We start from the raw sequence: 13566 nt of genomic DNA on the forward strand, positions 1-13566 counted from the left end.
ATCCTGGATCCGCCGCTGATAACACATGATGTATATCTACGTCATTTTTTGTAAGCATTTAGGGAATGAATGAATATTTGTGATTTACCTCTGACATGTTACAGTAGAAATAAGCATGCAAAGCCCCAGACAAATATGTAATTTTAATATGTACTTTTAAAATATCAGTAAGTAAAGAATAGTCAATTGTCAAATTATGTAGAGGAGGTTTAAGGCGTGAAACCCTAAAGGTAGTCCAGTAAATACGATCCCCACGAGACTTATGCAACTTCATGCATATTTTGGAACCTCCTCGTGTATATATGGATAGCAAATGCGGTTTCAGCATGTGATATCGGAGTTCGGTTCTCGGTAGGAGCATGTGTGATTTACAATCCACGTTAAACAGGTCTACGTCTTTATGCCGAAAATGAATTGTCGAATGAATTACTATCGCGCTCTAGAAACGATTGAAATCAAATACATACATGAATTTCAATGCATCATGACGGTTACGGTTACAGTAATGCTGTGGTTTTGTGTAGAGTATGGAGCCGGAGCTTCTAGCTCCATGAGGAAGACGGTAGAAAGATTATATACAGATATGCAGGTGTTTTTTTTTGGGGGGGGGCTATTACTATTGTTTTTTTATGCATGGAAGTCTACATTCACAACTGTCACAGAGTAACTGATTATGAAAAAATAATTGTCACGACGAGATTCGAAGCCCAGTCTCCGCAATAAGAATCTTCTGCTTTACCACTACGCCACAAATTCCTCGTGAATCATGAAAATATTATCCCTATTTTAGAAGTTAATAATTATAAATTTACATACGAGAAATAAAGTTCTAGCAACGCACACATTTTTAAAAGTCGACAATTTCTCTGAAATTTTAATTTATTATCTATTAACTGTAGTTACACTAAAAATGTTGAATGAATCAATCATAAGATGTGAAGCTTTTTAAAATAGGATAACAACAATAGAATCCGGACATCAATAAATGGAATCATATTCCTCTTGCTCTGTGAATGGCACGAGCATATTTCTCATACGTAAGAGCATCTTGGGCAGACACAGATCTGCCTACGTCATTTAGAGCTTGTTTAAAGTGGTCTACTGTAAGAATTAGAGTGGAGGACACTTGGTTTGAATTCTGTTCCTCCGCCTCGATACTCTGTCGAATCGCTAACTTACAAGCCCGTTGACACAGCTCAGTGAGATCAGCGCCGGAGTATCCTTCGGTCACACTTGCCAGCGCCTTCAGATCAACTCTAAAATCAAGTGGAGTGTTACGAAGCGTTGCTTTTAAGATAGATTCTCTTGTAGGTTCATCAGGCAGTGGAATGTATATAAACTGGTCAAATCTTCCTGGTCGCAATATGGCAGAATCAATCATATCAGGGCGGTTGGTTGCTGCAACTACGAAAATATTTTTGTTTTCTTCAATCCCGTCCATTTCTACCAACAGTTGGTTCACCACTCTGGCAGATTCACTACAACATTCACTACCAGTTCTTACTTGAGAGATGGAGTCAAATTCATCAATGAAAATCACACAGGGAGCAGTGTTCCTAGCCCACATGAAAAGTCTTCGGATATTTTGAGCTGATTCTCCAAAGTATTTCGTAAGAAGCTCTGGACCTTTCACGGAAATGAAATTTGCTTCACTTTCAGTGGCTATCGCTTTCGCAAGCATTGTTTTCCCACAACCAGGAGGACCAAACAAAAGAATTCCTTTCGGAGGAATTTGACCTAACTCTCGAAATTTTTCCGGGTACTTTATAGGGAGTTGTATAAGTTCTTGCAGTTCTCGTTTAACACGGAAGAGTCCTCCGATCTGTGCCCACGTGACATTTGGTGGCTTCACAAACACCTCTCTCAAAGCACTTGGACCAACTTTCTTCATAGCAAAAGCGAAGTCATCTGCTGTGATTGCAAATGAACTTATTACTTTCTCTTTGAACTCATTCTCGTCTCTGGCACTTTGTGATTCAAACATGCATATTGCGATCTGGCGATACGCTGCTTCAGCACACAGAAGATTTAAATCGGCTCCCACGTATCCATGTGTAGCTCTGGCAATTTCTTCTAACTTGACATCTGGAGTAAGTTTTTGATTTCGTGTTATTTTCTTTAGGATTTCTAGTCTTTCTTCTTCAGTTGGAGGTCCGAAATAGATTTCCCGATCAAAACGACCGCCTCTTCTCAAAGCAGGGTCTATAGCATCAATTCTATTAGTTGCAGCCATGACTATAACTTGAGGGGTTTCTTTTACTCCATCCATTAATGTAAGAAGCTGTGACACAGTTCGGACCTCATAGTGACTATCTGACTTACCTCTGTTGCACGCTATAGAGTCCAGTTCATCGAAGAAAACAATGCACGGAGCACTTTTTCTAGCTTGTTCAAATATCTTACGGAGATTGTCCTCTGTTTCGCCAACAGCCTTGCTAAATATTTCTGGACCACTGACTGAGATGAAATTGGCACCGGATTCATTGGCCACAGCTTTAGCAATCATTGTTTTTCCTGTTCCTGGTGGACCATACATAAGGACACCGCGAGGAGCCCTTACTCCAAGGGTTCTGAATACCTCTGGACGTATCAATGGGAACTCCACGAGCTGTTGTATTTGTGTCAATTGCATTTTATATCCCCCTATATCATCATACCCAATAGCACTGAGGTAGCTGTTATGATCTGCTCGGCTTATAGTTTGGTTTGAAAGTTGGAACTCCACAAGTCCAGTTTGAACAAATCCAAAAGGATGAGGAATCATTCCTTTAACTTTAAACTCCAAAGGAGGCGCGTCTGGGTAAAAATAATTTGAAGCAACAAATGTATTTGTCTCATGGATTGGAACAGACTTTTCTTGATGGAAATACGGTTTTATATAATTTTCTAAAATATCACCACGCAAATGTGCTGGAACATTGTCATCGATTAAAGCCAGATTAATTAGTTTGCAATCTGGAACGTTGCTAATCTTGAACACGTAGACAGAATCACCAACGTTGACCCTGAGGTTGCTTCTGGTGAGAGCGTTCATTTGTATAATGGCGTCGTTTGGTGTGAAAGAGTCAATGGGACGAATTCTGCAAATCGTGTCAGATCTTTTCTTTCCTTTCACAAGAACTATCTCGTCCACGGAGAGCTTCAATTCAGTTATTCTTCTGTCTGATATTTTTACTGTATGAATATCGTTCGTGTTATCCTCATCCACGATAAATTGACTTAGTGGTTGTGGGTAACCACTTTCGGGGAAAAGAAACGGAAACATCTTTATTTAATTCTAACAGAGATATTTGCAAAATTACACTATCAAAAATTTCACGTTGATGTTGTTATTCCATTTTTCATTACAAATTCGTTGCATTGAAACAATCGGCATTTATTGTTGATTCGTCCAAATTTGCGTTGTTAAAAAACAATACCATTTACAGCACCGTAACTTGAATTCTTTTCTGGGGAAGCAAGCATTACTATTTGCCCTTTTCCTAGAAAAATACGAAATTTGGACCCCATACAATTTACAATCTACATAAACATATTTATTTCGTGTGGGGACCTCAGTTTGCGTTTTATTGCCTTAGGGCCTGGATTATATTTTATGTTTCATCTGAAGGGAATATGCTTTGTTTAGATAATGAAGCTTATTTTCAGTTCTTTTGGAAATGATATGGTGACCTCATTCCATGCTTCACAAGTTAAATTGAAGGGACAATATCTAACATAGCTTAAAGCCTTAAGAAATATTACATGTATTATTTTTGGGTGTCCTCAGTATCGTGTTTTGGGGGTGGGGAGACGGCCCTGGGCGCCGAATTGAGGGGGCGCAAAATTCGGAAGAAAAAGAAAAGGAAAGAAAAAAGAGGAAAAATTACTGAAATATTCTAGATCAACAGCAGTGTTTTTCAATTTAATATTTAATTTGTTCAGAGTCAGATTTATACTTGTACACATATATAAAATGGAAGGAAAAAAGTAATAAAAAGTGCTCAAAACCTAGGAAAAGCGGGGTTAATTTTTGAAGATGTTCTTACTACGGTGGCGCTTCATGATTGCTCTGTTGACCTCATATCTACGGCGCCGTAGCATACTCTCACCCCGGGCGCTGATTTTCCTCGGCACGGCATTGGGGTGTTAGTAGCAATTTTACTGAAATGGGACATACTGTAGTAGACATTTTACCTGTACTAGCATATGATTGTCGAAAATATATTTGATCCTAGAAGGAAAACGCATAGAGTTAATATGGAGTGAAAAAAAGGTAATTTATTTAATTGCATTAAAGAAAAATTACCCAGTCTTGTTAGCTGAATAATTATAATAACAGGTTTAAATGAAAAGTCGGTTACAATGAGAATTATACAATATAAAATAAAGGTGAGCATTGATTTGTAGACTTTGTGGAAGAAATATCTAATGCTATTTCGAAAGAAGAATAAGAATATATAAATAGTCAACCTCTGACATTCCTAATAGTGTTTTAAAAAAGTAATTCAAAATGTATTCTTCTATGCAATGTAAGTGTATAGTGTATATAATAATCTATAAGGAAGCCATGATAAACTCAATTTTATGCAAATACAGTGTGTTACGTCATAATCCTTAAGGATAAAGTTGCCCGATAGGTATGGCATCTAATATCAGGAAGAAAACAATATATTTCTACTATCGTTGCTTACGCGCACACCCGTCGTTGCTGACGTGCCTGCTCCCTACAGACATACCTCTACGCTACTGCGCGGTCCCACCAGCTTCACCCTATCTTGGTTCCTTAGTATTATGGCATATATCATATATATATATATATATATATATATATATATATATATATATATATAATTTCTTTTTAGGTTGGCTCTACGGCGTTGTACGCTCACCAGACGTTAGGTGTCACAATACGCAGACAATGTGTTGCCACACCGAAGTGTTGATCAGTGGATTGAACAGTTCAAAAGTGATCGAACGAGCGTGAAGGATGAAGAAAGAGTAGGGCGCCCAGTACAGCAACAACTGATGACATTATTGAACGAGTCCGTGCCTTGATTCTCAATAACAGACGAGCGACTGACTCTACCCCTGAGACTCATGAAAGAAAATCAACACGGTACAGATTACTGAAATATCATGAACTGCTAAATTATTTTTACACACTAAAGGAGTCAGCTTTTTTTTTTTTTATTTCCAACCAAAATTAGTTAATCTTTATATTGAACAAACTTAAATTTAAATATTGAGATTTTGTTTTACTGATTGCAGTAAGCACTCTATGGAACAGAAACATGGACATTACGCAAAAGCAATGAAAAATATATTGGAGGCTTTCGAGAAAAGGAGAGAATAAGCTGTGTTGAACGGAAAACGAATGAGGTGTTAGTAGCAGTAGGGGAAAAAAGAATTTTAGATGTAATTAAGAGGAGGAAAAGAAAATGGTTGGGACATTAGCTGAGGAGGAACTTTATTATGTTAGACGTCCTATAGGGTATGGTGGAAGGAAAGAGAGGGAGGGCCAAAAAAATTGTAGTTGAAGGAAAGTATTAAAACAGAAAATTGCTACTACCGCGAGGACCACCGTATATCGAAGCTTCTGAGTTGCAACAATTCACCTGCCAATAATGACAGACTAGCTATGATGATGATGATATGTTAGCAATATAGGCCAAAAAAGAGAGAGAAAAATCAAAATAATAACGATTATAATCAAACCTCTTAACATTTTAGAATAATATGAGTGAAAATTGAAAACGACTCAACTGTCCATGTCTTTTGTGTAAACTCAATTTATACAAATACTTTTTACCTATATTAGAAATACAAAAACACAGTATCAAACTCGAAGTTATTTGAAATATCGGTACAAAATCACTCACAATTGTGAATATGGATTATTTATTGTCGTATAATGTTATATCGCTCAATCCTCGGGTGCCATATACTTGAGGAGGCTAAAAGTTATATTGATGCACAGTTATTCAACGTACAAGCACCCGCCCATGAAATCAAACTTGCGGTCACATACACTAAGTGTTTGTCAATATCATGAAATTGTTATTTCGATATTATTTTTTTTTTTAGCTCACATTAAAAATTTCTAACGGATGCTGGAAGGCCAAGGAGCCAAGGCCATATCCGTGTAGCCGGCACCTATGGTGTACGAAATTACCGATGTTCTATTCTTCATTTCTCTTTAGTTTTGTGAGAAGGAAACCACTAATATGTTTTGAAATGATGTAATATCTAGTTTTACATGCTACAATTATACGTCGAGGCTAAGGGAGATGGTGATGGATGAGAAACGAAACTAATGGTGGAATGAAGAAAGTAGGAGGAAACGTGAAAATCCCGAGAAAACCTACGCACACGGTATCTATCCACCAAAAAAGCTCAAATGGTACTAACTGGGATAGAACCAGGCACCCCAGCACCAGGGGTGAACGCTCTACCACTGACCGGTACTTGTGCAAGACTCTTGCGCAAGAGTCTTGGTCTTGGTCTTGGGCTTGGTCTTGCAGGTATGGTCTTGGTCTTGGTCTTGGTCTTGCACCCCTTGGTCTTGGTCTTGGTCTTGCATCGGGATTCGTAGTCTTGGTCTTGGTCTTGGCCTTGGTCTTGCATGCAAGACTCTTGCAAAAACTGCAAGACCAAGACTCTTGCGCTCATCACTAGTCCACATGCCGTTACTCACACCGAGCTAACTTTTCAAACGCTGCGTTTCAAGTGTTGGAGCATTGTTCATGCAGTCCCGATCTCGCCCTGTTGGATTACAATCTATTTGGTCCACCTAAAGATCCTCTCCGGAGTCGTCGATTCAGCTCCAATCAACAGGTGAAGGAAGCAATGCATTCATGGCTTTCTGCTCAATCGAAAACGTTTTTTTGCAGAGGATATCGGAAAGCTTGTACAACAATGTTCTGAAAAGAAATGAGACAGTGTTTGAATCCCCACTTCTCTTGATGAAATTCTGCGAATGCAATTAATTGCAACAGTAACAGCCATATAATGCTACATTATTATTGTTGTTGTTTTATTATTGTTATTATTATTTTATTTTATTATTATTGTCTATTCTGCAGTTATACATGAATTATATGACGTAACTTAATTCGTTGTAGGAATGAATTAAGACTTTTTTCTACATACATCATATTTTAAAATATAAATCTAATCACTATTTTTACAGATTTCGCAAAGAGGCCGTCAAAGCTTCATCAAGAGGGCGATACTTTTCATAAGTCGAATTTATTTCTCAATGGACTGTCATAAAAAATAAGCAGCTCTTTATCAGGAAAAATAAAGTTTTCGTCCTGTATCTAATCAGCTTCGTAATAAATAAATAAATAAATAAACAGTAAATATTACCGGAATACCTCTCAGATAAAGTACCTGATTGGAGTATAAGTTAGTACATTGTCTCAAATTTTAGAAATCTCTGCAATCTATAATATTCTTGGCTTGGACGCGATGGCACGCCACAAGAGATATTTTAGAATTTACACAGTTTAGAACTTGTGCATTTTAGGATCAATACACTTAAGAAATTTTTAGTAACTCCTGCAGATCAAGATTTGTACACCTAGATGATTTTTAGAAGTTATGCACCTCGTTGATTTTTACGACTAATGCAAGTAAGATTAGTGTTGCCACGTCTCGTCTCGTATCTCGTCTCGAAAAAATATGCTCGTCCCGTCTCGTGTCTCGTCTCGAGATGTTCTGTCCCGTCCCGCCCCGTCTCGTCTCGTCTCATTTGTCTCGTTTTGTCTCGTCTTGTCTCGTAAAAAATATAGCAGCATACCATGGGAAAGAAAGTAAAATGTAGCAGGCTGCACCATGCTAATCAAGATACAACTAAGTTACAAGTATTACCCAGAACACACAAGACAAGAAATGTCACGGTAGCTACACCGTGAAGCCTTCACCTCTGGTGTATGTAGTAGTCGTTCGATCTCGGTTAGTGCCATGTGAGCTTTGTCGTGGACAAACATCGAATGTGTGTGGGGACCGCGGTGGCTCAGTGGTAGAGCGTTCACCTCTGGTGCTTTGGGTCTCGGGTTCGATCCCAGGCCCCGCCAAATGAACTTTGTGGTGGACAAACACCGTGTCCGTGGGTTTTCTCGTGGTTCTCCCGTTTCCTCCCACTTTCTTCATTCCACCATTTCATTCATTACTCATCATCACTGTCTCCTTTAGCCTAACCGGCATAAACGTGGAACGTAAAACTCAAAGATTTCATTTCATTTCATTTTTCGAATGTGTGTGTTTTCTCGAAGTTTTCTAGTATCCTACCACTTTCTTCATTCCACTAATTTTCCCATCATCATCCATTCGGCTAAAGTTGCCTAAAGGTCTTAAAAGTAAATTCAAATAAGCTCACAAGGCAAGGACAAATAGTTTACAAGATAATATATCTCTGCTGTTAGTTGTCTGAGGCTTCTCGACCCTAGATTTTTTTATTATTATTATTTACATTCTGAAACATTGAAATTTGTTTCACCGGTTTCAATACACGAATATACAGTAAATTGTTCATAGGTACGTCGAAGATGAAGACACTAATGTCAAATAATGTTTACGCGACAAGCAAAGTTCGATGTAAAGGTGTCACCATCCCCGACACTATCGTATACTATCAGCCAACTTGCTTTATAGTGCCTATTCGCAATCATACAACGTACATCTTCATACCAAGCCGAGCGGTCTGCGGCGATAGACCATCGGCTTGAAGGCCCCGGGTTGAGTCCCGGAAGGGTCATGTGTATGGATTTTAACAGCATTTGTTTTTTCGTATTGTGTCAGGGGGCGAAATCGTACGGGATAAAAGGATTTCAGTCTGAAAAAATTGGAGAGAATATCCTCCCCAGGGTACTTTCATGGGAGTAAGGAATTAGTAAAAATATAGGATATACATTTTATAGCAGGTTTAAAAATATGGTTTAGGTATCTTATTTCTTTTCTGTTAATTATGTTCTTCAATGTTCGAATTTTGATCATTCTCATGATATTTTCTGCTTTAAACGGAGTTCCATGAATATTATACCAAATGTTCTTTACACTCTGTAAGAAACCACTTCTGAAGATAATTCAGGTCCTAATGAATATTATTCACTAGGAAAGGGAAGTACTCCCCTCCTCTCAACATGGAAGCAGAGGCCAATTTCACACTCAGGTCAGATCAAACATTTCCGCGTAACAAAACGAAGGTCCCCCTGTAAAACCTCTTCACCTAAAGTGTTATTGTTAGTATCATAAATTTGCTGAAAGCAAACAATTTGAAGGGTTTGTCGATAATATCTTTGCTTTCTTTGTCCTTCGCCCGCCTTCCAATCGAAGAGGTGAATTTTACATGACTGCTGCATAATAAGCGAGCGATTGGTAAAATGGTAAAAGTGTGTTTTTATGTATATATATATATATATATATATATATATATATATATATATATATATATGTGTGTGTGTGTGTGTGTGTGTGTGTGTGTGTGTGTGTGTGTGAGAGAGAGAGAGAGAGAGAGAGAGAGAGAAGACAAAATTTTAGTTGCAAGATGACATACTTCAATTGCCGTTTTCGGTTCATATAGCAAAAAGAATACCGCCACCAGAGAATAAAGACAAGTGTAGTCTGCTCTGTTCTCTTCCGCCATCTCAGCCAGAACTTTCAACTACAGCCTGTAATGAGTGTAGACCAAACCCAGTTTTCAAATTGAATAGATGGTGGTGGTAGTTCGGTTTCTTGACCTTCTAAAAAATCTTCCCTGTCTTTGATTTTGTTTGTCATCGTTCCAGCCAGAAATGAAAAAAATGAGAATTCCTCAGTTTACAGCAAGGGAAATTGGGGACAAGACATTAAGGATGATATTCCTGGAAGCTCGTGTATCACGATTGTTTCATTCAATAGACAGAGGACACTTTTGTATGAAGGCTTTTCAACATGTTTTCTCACAAAGGGGATTTTCCTTTTGCAATCTATATGACCACTGGCAATTTCAATCTTGGCCTTTCCCGCCAGCATTTTCATTTCGAGACACGAGACGAGACATTTCACGAGACGTCCCGTCTCGTCCCGTGTCTCGTCTCGTTTTCGAGACGGGACAAGTATCCTGTCTCGTCTCGTGTCTCGTCTAAAAGAGTTCTGTCTCGTCTCGTGGCAACAGTAAGTAAGATTCAATACAGTTTATGAGTTGTGCAGTTTAGAACTACTACCGTATCTCCACAAAAATTTTGTCTTGTAATCTCTCAATCTTGTGAGTATCACCAGAAGGCACCAATATAAAGTTTTGCCCTGCCACAATTTTTAGCATCCGTCGACTGCTTTACAAAGATTTATGTTAAGATTTTAGCCCCGAGTTAAATATACAGTTATACTCAAAAATATCTAGTTATCCTCTCTTTGAAAGGCCTTTTATATTACTCTTTTACTGATAAATGAAAGTGAACCAACATAGCGAATATTCCTCGGCTGCCGAATTCTATATTTCAAGTCAAAGTATCAACATATCTTTCATCCAATTGTAGATGCCCGTCTTTAACCCTTTAGAAACGGATGTGACATGTAAACACACATCCGATCGCTGTGTCCAAGACGCGCTTGGTATACCTGGACTGAAAGGACGAGTGTGATTTAATTTGTCCAATAAATATTCAACTCCCAATTACAAGCTTGGATTACTTTTAAGGCATCCTTTTTTGTACATATCTCTGAATAAGAACTTATAGTCGTCCCAAAACAGAACCTTTAAAGATGGGTGTGGCATATAAACACAGCCGATCGTGCCATTAATGACGGGTAAAGTATATAAACTTAAAATCTGGACGGAAAGGACAAGTGTAATTTATATACCTAATTTGCGTTTAATTTGTCAAATAAGTCAATCTACGTATTCTAATTTAAGAAAAACTCAGTCTGAAAATTGTTTATTTTTCTTTTTACTTTAATTTCATTTTCTTTTTCCCTTCTTTTTCATCCCTGAAAAAAGATTGATTTATGGGAGTCATCCCTAAAGAGTTAAATGAATAAAAAATAGATTTGTTTTTTGAACATAGTATGCTGAACATATAGTCGCGGCCGTATTTATGCATGGATCAACATCGGTGAAGGCCTCTGGCGGCAATTTTTTTCGGACCAGTTTTATATTAATAAAGTTTAATCTAGCATAATTTTATAAATTCAAACTGAAAGTTGTGTATTATTTTATTGTATTTATTTATTTATTTATTACTTTCGGTTAAACGTTGATCATTCACTTCGCTGTTTCAAAATTTCTACACCTTTACTAATATTGTGGGAGCGCAGTTTTCAGTGGCCTGAGGTGGCAAAAATGTTAAGTACGATCCTGCATATAGTACGTACATCACTTCATAATGCTGTTCTGACGTAACATCTTCCAAATTTGTACGCCAAAATATTGGGGAAAGAAGGAAACACTCCTAGGACTAATATGCATTTTGTCTACTTTTTAGCACTTTCAATTACAACTGAAACTTTTACCATCAAATGTTCTTCTTGACCTCCAGTCCTTGTTCTTTGAATGGAGCGCAATAGTTCATGTCACTTTCACCACTAGAAAAACCCATGTTGTTATCGTCAGATGATTTACTGGCGCGTAAGTGCAATTCTACCTACATAAAGTGCCACTACATTAGCAAAGCGCTCACGATCACATTGTCATTGACGACGGGTTATTGTCCTCATCAACTAGTTCGTCCGTCTTCAGACAATGAATGGATTCCAAACTAATGCGTTAGAAAGAATGTTCATCGGTAAGGATACAAGAAGGGTAGACATAATATAACGTTTCCTGATCAATAGAAAGATTGGACTACGTTTTATAAAGCATCCAATATATTCGAGAAAGTCTTCTTCGGCACCTTTTGTTTACAAAACTCACAAAGAAAGTAGCACAAGTAAATCACTTCGCTTTCGTATGCAATTAGTAACAAAAAGAAAAAAAAAAACATTTCACCCACCTTTTCCTTGGCACGTGCCTATATGTTCACACTTCTCAAATGACAACTAAAGGTTATCATTACTTCCGAAACAAATTTGCATAGAATCAGTTCGTGAATGAAAGAAGATGATAATGTGTGGAATTATATTTTGTGGACAAAATCAAAGTTGTGGAAATACAATTCAATGATAGGTATGAACTTCAGAAACCAGTAATTTATATTTTGAGAAAAAAAACAAAACATGTCCTTGGATTAAAATATATATTCTTTGTTCGAGTAACAATCTAGGTCGGAAAGGATGAAGACCTAGAAAGTTGGACAGAACCAGAGAAGTGTGTAGATGTTTATTGATAAACCAGAAGAAATTATGTCTTTCGTCAGTTCGACCGCAGTTGAAGGTTGCCCACAGTTAACGATGATAAATTTACTAGTCACTTTTACTGATCCATGGTTTAGCTGCCAAGGAAACTGTTGGAATAAGTGCCAGAGCTGAAACGAAAGGAATGCTCAGCTTAGGAATTTTCTCTAGGTTTAATATTCATTTCCAATGGAGTGCCAAATATCTGATACAGAATCTGAAAGTGTGCTTGCTTAATTCACATCCTTTTCAAGATATAACAAAAAATTTGATAAAATATATTATCACGCACATGTCTAATTGTTAAAGCTGTTGAAACCTGTAACACCTAGGTTTTCCAGTCCATTCATTTGTACGGGGAAATATTTTTCGTTTATCTTAAAATTAATGTGAATATTTTCTAAGTTCGATTCAACTGGTTAAATTTACACACACACACACACACACACACACACACACACATATATATATATATATATATATATATATATATATATATATATATATATATATATATATATAGTAATGTCCCTCGAAATCCGAAGGCTCCAGAGCTCGAACAACTTGGAATACGAACGAAAAATTCGAGCAAATTTGGCCTCAGAATACGAACTCCCAGTACCGTGTGTGTTTTGCGTATGTTTAACCTGCACACTCATGCGCGTTGTCCTTCAGTCCGTTGTCGAAATCTGGGGTGAAAGCACCTTGTGTAATTTTCACTTCTAATTTGTACGCCTTTCTAGCTCTTTCTTGTTATTTTCTTGCATGATGTATTTGTCATGGTCCTAAACAGTTCTCTTTATTCAAGTATTGTTATTATTTGTTAATGTTTAACCATGGGAATCTAATGTTGAAACCAAAAGTGGGAGATTTCCATATTTCTTATTTCAATAGAGGGGTAAGGGTGGAGATGGAACTCACTTTATGACGTCATTTATGACTTTATTTAAATGAGAAATATAGAAATATCTCACTTTTGGTTTCAATATTGGATCCCCATAGAGCAAGGTTCGAGAAATTGGTTTTTCGTTATAGATTCAGTGTATTAAAAACAGACTGTGTGTTTGTGTACATAGATAGATATTATTTTTATATATATTACAAATCCATTTGGACAAAGAAAGAACAATATACTAGGCATGAAGAAGAAATCAGTGAAAGCAAAGCATTAAAATTGCAACTCATTTCATAGAAAAGCGAAAAATACTTTGTCATATAAATTGATAAGTTTAAAAGAAAAAGAAAGAAAAAGAAATGACTGGGCTGTTCAATACT

General features: G+C 37.2%; 1 pseudogene; it reads right to left on the minus strand.

The window, feature by feature from the left end:
- Positions 1-870: 870 nt before the first annotated feature.
- Positions 871-3349, minus strand: LOC145673110 (transitional endoplasmic reticulum ATPase pseudogene; annotated as a pseudogene).
- Positions 3350-13566: the final 10217 nt, after the last annotated feature.

This window comes from Thermobia domestica, chromosome 16 (genome assembly GCF_964235325.1).
Source record: "Thermobia domestica chromosome 16, izTheDome1.hap1.1, whole genome shotgun sequence".
Classification (NCBI taxonomy): domain Eukaryota; kingdom Metazoa; phylum Arthropoda; class Insecta; order Zygentoma; family Lepismatidae; genus Thermobia; species Thermobia domestica.